We start from the raw sequence: 8,329 nt of genomic DNA, 5'->3' as shown, positions 1-8,329 counted from the left end.
ATGTGAGAAATGATCACAGTCAATAGCATTCAGTTAATCGTTGTCCTCCGTGCCACGTTACTGGCCATGTGTTGTAGCCTCGTTGCCAGCCTGGACTGCACTTGAATTCACTGCCTCTTGTATCCAATCAGTGCTCACAAAAGAACATGTGGAAGTTAAATGTCCTTTCTAGAAAGAAAGCAAATAGCTAACATCAATGATCTTATGAAACAAACACAACGTCAAATATATAAATCAATCCATACTCACAGTTGAGCAGAAACTCAAAGAGTTCTCAACAAAGGACTTTAGAGGAGCAAGAAGGTAGCATGAGTTCAACCATTAGATTTCCCTCTACCAAACGAACTGACTTACACTATGGTAGCTGAGATAATAGCTGTGTCCCAATGTGAAGGCTGCATCCTTCGAAGGACTGAAGACTTCAAGGATGCAGCCTATGCGTCGAAGGACGCACCATGTAGCCTTCGTAGGATTTCCTAATTGACCTTTCGCCGGCCCCTCCCCCAAAACGGCCATTGTCCAATCACACATCATAGCAACCGTTACTATGTGAGCAGGTCTGACAAACATTCTCCGCCCACGACGTTTGTAAATATGTGGAATAAGGGCTGCCTCCGACAAAAAACATTTTCTAGTCGACTATAGTTATTCATTTAAGCCATTAGTGGACAAATCGCCCCTTTATATTAATTGAATTACTTAAATAGGCTATATAGCCTACAGGATAATGAGCGTTTACGTAATATAGCCGCACTCAAGCGCACGACCGCAGGCATAAAGCTTGCCACAAAGAACTGGTAAAAGTAATTTGGGGTCAGTAAGATTTTTTAAGAAATTAAGAAAAGTAATAGGCAAGGATGCATTCAATTGATCAAAAGTGACAGTATAGACATTTATAACGTTAGAAAAGCTTTCTATTTCAGAAAACTCTGAAAATTTCTATTCATCAAAGAATCCTGAAAGAAAGAAGAAAAAAAAAAACCTTTTCTACATTGATAACAATCAGAAATATTTATTGAGCAGTAAATCAGCGTATTAGCGTATTATTCCCTCAGGTAGGTTGCACGTTTTCCTGCGTGGGTGGATGTTGGAATCAATAATCACGTTGTTTGCATTCGCCTAAACTGATTTGCCGAAATCAAAATGCTGACACTGAAAGTCCCGCTCAGAGCGGTAAATCAAACAATGATTTGTCCCTAAATAATGATATATTATATATTATTATTATTGATAGGATGATAACAGGTGTCGTGATCAGCACTGCTGCTGTATCAGTCAGTGGTTAGATCAGCTTTGCAGTAAAAAAAAACAGGACAAGAGAGATATAAATTATGCATTATTAATTATGACAAATTATTTATGCCCAAAATACGGGACATTTGGCAACCCTAACGTTAGTTTTTCCCTTCCCCAAGAACAAAGCACATAACGTTAGCAGGGCTGAATTGGAACAAAAAAATTAAAATCAAATTTGCTAATAAAAATGAGCAAAATATAGCTAACAGCTCAGATAACTGCGATTGTCTGCAACAAATCTGAGAAAATCAAGACAGAAGAAGAGGTCTACGATGCCTATGGATGTTGGTTGATCACAAACTTCCAAGATGCCGTCTGCAAGTGTGTTTATGGCGATTGCGTGGGTATTAGAGATTTTTTTGCGATTGTCAAGGGGTTTCTCAGATTTCGCTTGAGGCCGGTAAGCATTAGCCTCGATAGTATTCGTGTCTCCTTCATTGCATATTTTTATATTTTGAATATATCCCTCCACTGCATACTGTAACCTCTTTTGCCTCGATCTGGAGGATATCGCGGAGGTATTGCTCCAAAAAAGGTCACTGACACGCACGGGTATACCTCTTCCCATCATGGCAATCTGTCGCACTGGTCGTGTTTGACCATTTGTTTGTCGAACGTAGCAACAGTAACTAAGGGGGGCGGGGCTCGGCGAAAGGCTAATTGCGCAACCAGGTGTTTCTGATCACCATTCCTGGCGCCAAGCAACGGTGCGATAGGACAGCTTGTAACAATCGGCCTAATCAGTAGCGTTACAAGAATAAAATTGGGGTCAGATTAAACTGAGAGGTTTTGAAGTGTTTTAAAAGATGAGACGACAACAGAAATAAAGTGAATAAATGAAGTGTATTTACAATTTCTACCAGGAACTTATTAACAACACAATACAACATAGAAGCCTTAGGCTGTTAAAAGCATAGTCCATTGGTTCCATACCATAAAACAGTCCTTAAAGGGATAGTTCACCCAAAAATGAAAATTCTGTCAGTAATTACTCACCCTCATGTTGTTCCAACCGCGTAAGACCTTCGTTCATCTTCAGAACACAAATTAAGATATTTTTGATGAAATCTGAGCACTGTCTCACTCCTCCATGACACACTGGAGCCCCTTAGCTCCTGGACACGCCCCTACTTGATGACGCACTGGAGCCCCTGAGCTCCTGGACACACCCCTACAACACAGACGCACTACGCTTAAACACTACGTGCAAAGACCCGAGGCCCAGAGAGAAGGAAATGAAAAGTGGAATAAAGTCGTTATTTTTGTTTGTTTTTGCGCACAAAAAGTATTCTCGTCGCTTGATAAACTTAAGATTGAGCCACTGGAGTCACTTGGACTATATTAACGATGTCTTTAATACATTTTCTGGGCCAGCAAGTTTCGGTCACCTAGCAGCCTATGGAGGAGTGAGACAGCTCTCAGATTTAATCAAAAATATCTTAATTTGTGTTCTGAAGATGAACGAAGGTCTTACGCGGTTGGAACAACATGAGGGTGAGTAATTACTGACAGAATTTTCATTTTTGGGTGAACTATCCCTTTAAGAGTCCTTGCGTGCAGTAAGTCCCAATGTGTAAGTGTCCACCAGTGTATATACAATCCAACTGTAGTGATAATCCAATGAAAGTGATGTGGTTTGCTGGAATGGTAAGTCCTTAAAAGCAACTCCTCGATCCAGCTTTGGTCCTCTTGACAGAGACCCTTGCTGCGTTCCAGTCCACTTTTAGACACGCACTTGCGAACTTCCCTAAGCACTTCCCCTCGGGGAAATCCCTGCCGCCATTTTGAAGTGCGTTCCACTTCGTGAAGTGGACAAGGGAAGTTTATATGGACAGACCCTCGTTCCCTCGATTTTGACAGAGGGAGCGAGTCTACTTCATATGTACACTTCAGGCACCTATATGTCCCACAATGCAGTACGATTGTGACGTCCCCACATATCTCATCTAATCACCACCACAACAGACAACTCTATGATATATTAATTATATTTTTTTTTAATTTAAAACAACCCAAACACACCTATAAACATTTGGATGCTGCATTAAACAAATTCTTAAAGGGAACAAAATGTAAATAATAAATCAACTCCACAGCTGATTCCAAGAGATCAAGGGCTTAGGATGTTCCAGTTCAGACCATTGCAGTTTCCGCCAGTAGTGGGCACTCGTAATGACGTACATCCGAGTGAACGAGACGAAGGGAAGTTAGCGAGTGAAGGGCATGACAATTTTGGACTGGAACGCAGCACCTGTTTGTTTGCCATGCTGCTTCCTTTATGCTGGCTATTTCCTGTTTCCTGTCATGTGATTGCTCACATGACAGGCAGCCCCATAATCATTTAAAGACATACACACATAAAACAGATAAGAGGAATAAAATGGACTAAAATGACTAAGACAACATGTAAACCTATTAAAACTCTAATATACATAAAATCATTATAATACATAGAGTGGTTAAAACATGTGTCATGTGTGACAGTGTCACAAGCTGCCATCCTAATTAATTTGATACAGCCTAATTGAGTAAACAGCTATGGAGCCAGAATTGGCTATTGTCATTTTTATGTTTTATATTTTACTGGAGGACATGTTGATGATGTTTCAGCGCTGCCGGATCATGTATTTTCAGTTTAGCCCGGTTTGAATATAAAACCCAATTGAATATAAAAAAAAGTCCAGTATTTCTCGCGCTCGTCATCGGCAGCTGTCACTGTTGCCAGGCGACAAGAACAATCGTCCGTAGGCTAGACCGGTCCGAGCGCTTCAGATGCGCCCTTTGATATGGGACGCAGCTGTAGTTAGCAACAATTTGTTAATATTGTGACAATAGACCTACATTTTGTTTTCCCTCACATATGATTTTACATTAAACTACACAAAAGTATATAATGTAACAACCTTGAAAATATTCAGAAGTAAAATGCAGTAGTAGCATAATATAAATACAAAACTATAATAAAAACCCTGACAAGGAGTTTTTTCCCCTGCAGAATACACACCTCTAGTTTTACTCTTGATACTAAAAACTTGTTATTAAAAGTACTTTTTTCAGAAATTACTCTTTTTGAAAAAGAAAAAAAACCTCAGTGACATGGGAGCCGTCGATTGAGTCAGCCCTGCAAACCTGTTGGTAGACAACTTAGTGGATAGTGTAAATATGCACTCAAACACTCTGGAGATCATCCCAGATGATGTCCCACCAGCAGAGAGGCCTTACCAGGGGCAGCCCATCCCAGTCCAGCAGCTCCAGGATCTCCCTGCTCAGCTCAATACAAGTCTACATCATTTTTTTCTTATTTTATGTAGGCTACTGTAAATGTTTGTTGATTTTGATATGTTTAATGTATGTTGTTAATAGTTGGAAAAAGTACTTTAATGTAGCCCGTGGAACAAATGATTTTCATTTACCAATTTTATTTAAAAAAAAAAAAAAAAAAAGGTATAGAAGAATTTGTTTCATGTAAAAATTATGACTGTCAAAAAAATAAACAATGTCCAGAACAATTCATTATCTTTTATTTACATATTTAAAGTTGCATAAAAAAATAATGTACAGATTTTTTCTTTCCTTTTAAAAAATAAGAGTGAAAAAAGTTAAACAAGAATATGTAGAAAAATATATATTTTTCAATCATTCTCTCAAGAAGAGAAAACAGCCTGTCCATCCTCTCCCTCCTCTCCTCGGCCCTGAGGACAAACCTCTATGGGACAAACCAGGGTTTCAGCAGTGGGTTTCCCACTCACACCCTCACCTGTCCCAGGACACTTGCAATCCTAAGGGCAAAGTAAATGAACCATGGCTTGTTAACAACAACAGCACAATACATTTCAGCAAAGACGTGTGTATTAACTTTCTTATTTTGTATTTTTTTCTCCTGAATTGCTCTAAAAAAGCTTAACACACAGGGGTGCAATCTTAAGTGCATTGTTAACACTGCAAAATATGACACATCAAGACATGCATACAAAATACTTAAGATATCATATTTCTATATAGCCTACTCAAATTTGGTTAAAACCACATAGCTTTCATGACAGCACTACAAAAACACATAAAAGTGAAACCCCATTCCCTTATCAACTTCTTTTCTTATTGTTGTGGGCTTTATAGGGTGAGTGATATTTCTTATAATACACAAGTGAGATAGACTAGTGCAAATATTACAAATAGGTCGTTAAACTAATATTAGCACAAGTTTTGCCTCAAACTACCTGGCAAATAAAGCCACGCAATGATGACGAAGGAGTTAAGATGAAGTTTATAATAAACTTTAACTCTGGTTTCGTTAGCTATTTGAGTAAATGAAAACATAATACTTACATTTAAATGTGAATTTGCCGTCCAACACCGATCTCTAGTCTCGGCCGCCTTTAAAAATAAATAAATAAATGCTGTCGTCAACGGCGCGCAATGACTTATGGGGTAGAATAGGGTAGGATAGGCCGCTAAGTGTCCATTTATGTATCCTTCCTTTCACGGGGAAATGAAGGGTGCATTTGGCGTCGCTTATGAATCAGGGTAGCCTTCGTCGCGGCGCGATGACGCAACCGGCCTTCGAATATGGCCTTCGGAGGATGCAGAACTGAATTGGGACGTCCTTCGTCGCGCCGCTGTGACGCAATCGGCCTTCAAATACGGCCTTCGGAGGATGCAGCCTTCACATTGGGACATGTCCGGTTACCTCCAGGCAATAGCGCCCTCAAGCTGCTCCTGTTGTTACTGCATGTGACCCAAATACATCACACAAGGGCATCAACAAGAGTAGCTAAAATACAATAATACAAAAAGTGATGATTTTTCGGTTACAATAGTGTACAACTAAGTCTGAAATAAAGACACAAATAAACAAATGACAACAGAAGTCATTTTTCCACAGTATATTTTACAACTATTTACACTATTTACTCACATGGTTCCAGAAATACACAACAAGCAAACTCACATAACATTGAAATCACCAAAGAAATGAACAATGTGGGAATGTGAATACTGTTCCATCATTAATGAATAACTACACAGGAACAAATGAGTAACGCATCATTAACTCTCTAGTAACTACAGATGGTACTCAACCAGAATAATACTTAAAGTCCCTGTAGTTTGTCACACCACAGAATAATGTGTTATTAGCCACCCAGCCAAATTTGAATGATAAAAAAAGCAGCCAAGTAAATAAAATAAGCGATCAAAATCTTGAAAAAATTAGCAGTCATCTCTGCTCTCAAATGCTGGGGGCGTGTCCGATGGCTGCGCTGAAACCACGCCCAAAAGTTGACTCACGGGCAGCGGACACGCACTGCCGATGGTGGCACCAGTTGTCGGCGCGACGGGAGGATGAACGCCGAGGCGGGAGATAGTAGGCTCGGCCCCATTCACCAGTAACAGCGGATTATCAGTGAATCCCAGTTGTCTCCGACAAAAGTTTATAAAACTATCCTGTGTAAAATGATCACTATAGAGGCGGGTGTTGGTGGTGATCCTCAGCTCTCCATCAAGGTGGCTCTTCACAAAATCAATCCACCTCTTGTTGATATGATCGTTGTTTGGAAATTTAAATAAGGACACCGATCTGTTTTGTAAGTGATCGCATCCAGGTAATACGCATTTCCGTGACGAAGGCATAGCTAGCTAGGAAACTGTATGCTGTAGTAAATAATACTGACAGTAACTCGCGATTGAGCGGCGAAATGATCGGGGAGGGGGCAGCCTCAGGGGCTCCAGTGCGTCATCAAGTAGGGGTGTGTCCAGGAGCTCAGGGGCTCCAGTGCGTCATCAAGTAGGGGCGTGTCCAGGAGCTCAGGGGCTCCAGTGCGTCATCAAGTAGGGGCGTGTCCAGGAGCTAAGGGGCTCCAGTGTGTCATCGAGCCCCCGTTTTAGCCCCGCCCAAAAAATCCGGAACACAGCAACGGTGAAAAACTGTTTTAACGGTCTATCTCCACAATTCAGTACTTCACAGTTCACAGTCTTTGTAATATGTTTTAGCAATACATTTCTAACATTTATAATGTCTTCAGAATTTTTTTTTAGAATTGCCTTTACAGGGACTTTAATAATACCGTTCCTGCGACGGTAAATTGCGGGTGTGTATTTGCAGCCTCTTACCGCTAAGAGGCACTACAATCACAGACTTTGCAAAGTGTCAGTTTATTCTCTATTGCGTAATCTGCCGCCGCACCGCGGCTTATTGAGAGCAATTGAAAGCTTGTAGCAAATCAATTCAAATGAAACATTGAACGAATTCATAATCATAATACTGAAATTACTGAAATTAAATTGAATAAATTGTATAATGAAAAAAAATCAACATAAAACATTGCAATAGAAAAATATTAGGCCACATCAATGAGGCTTTGTTAGAGCATAAGACATTACTTTAACAGTATTCAGACGATATCTCTGTGGTCAACGCAACAACATGAGCCTCTCGGAGCTTCAAGCGATCTGAGATCGAATCTCAGTGTAGCCGACAGTGTTTATGTTTTACCGTTCTTGATGCTTAAATATGTATCTGTTTATTAAAGTCAAGCATCTTGTTTAATTATCAATTGTACAGTAACATAAATTTGCTACATTCCAGTTGAGCCGCTGCAAAGACGACACATCTGATGAAGGAAGTCTGTCAGCTGATCGCACCAGAAAATGAAGAGAAGCTCGTCTTTAATCTGCTAAATTATATATATATATATTTTAACAGAACTGCTTTTGAAATTACGATTGTAATTATTATAGGCTACAGAAGTAAAGTCATTGTATAATATTTGTTCCTTAGTGTAAAATGGAAATGCGTGGTAATTTTATTTTATAAATATAAGCAAAAAACTATGGTGTAACATAGTTTTAGAACTAGACAAATCTCTCTGCATCAATAATAGGCTATACAATGCATTAATAGGCTAATATAAAAATTTCAGTAGTCCTAGTTGGTTCGGGATTTGAACCAGTATCATCTAAATGATCAAAACGTAAGTTCTACCATTCGGCCATGACTTTACTCGTTGTGAAATGCCCAAACGTTCCAATGTGTGTT

Source organism: Squalius cephalus (genome assembly GCF_949319135.1).
Source record: "Squalius cephalus genome assembly, chromosome: 23".
Lineage (NCBI taxonomy): Eukaryota > Metazoa > Chordata > Actinopteri > Cypriniformes > Leuciscidae > Squalius > Squalius cephalus.
The sequence above is the reverse complement of the archived record's forward strand: the minus strand, read 5'-3'. Positions refer to the sequence as shown.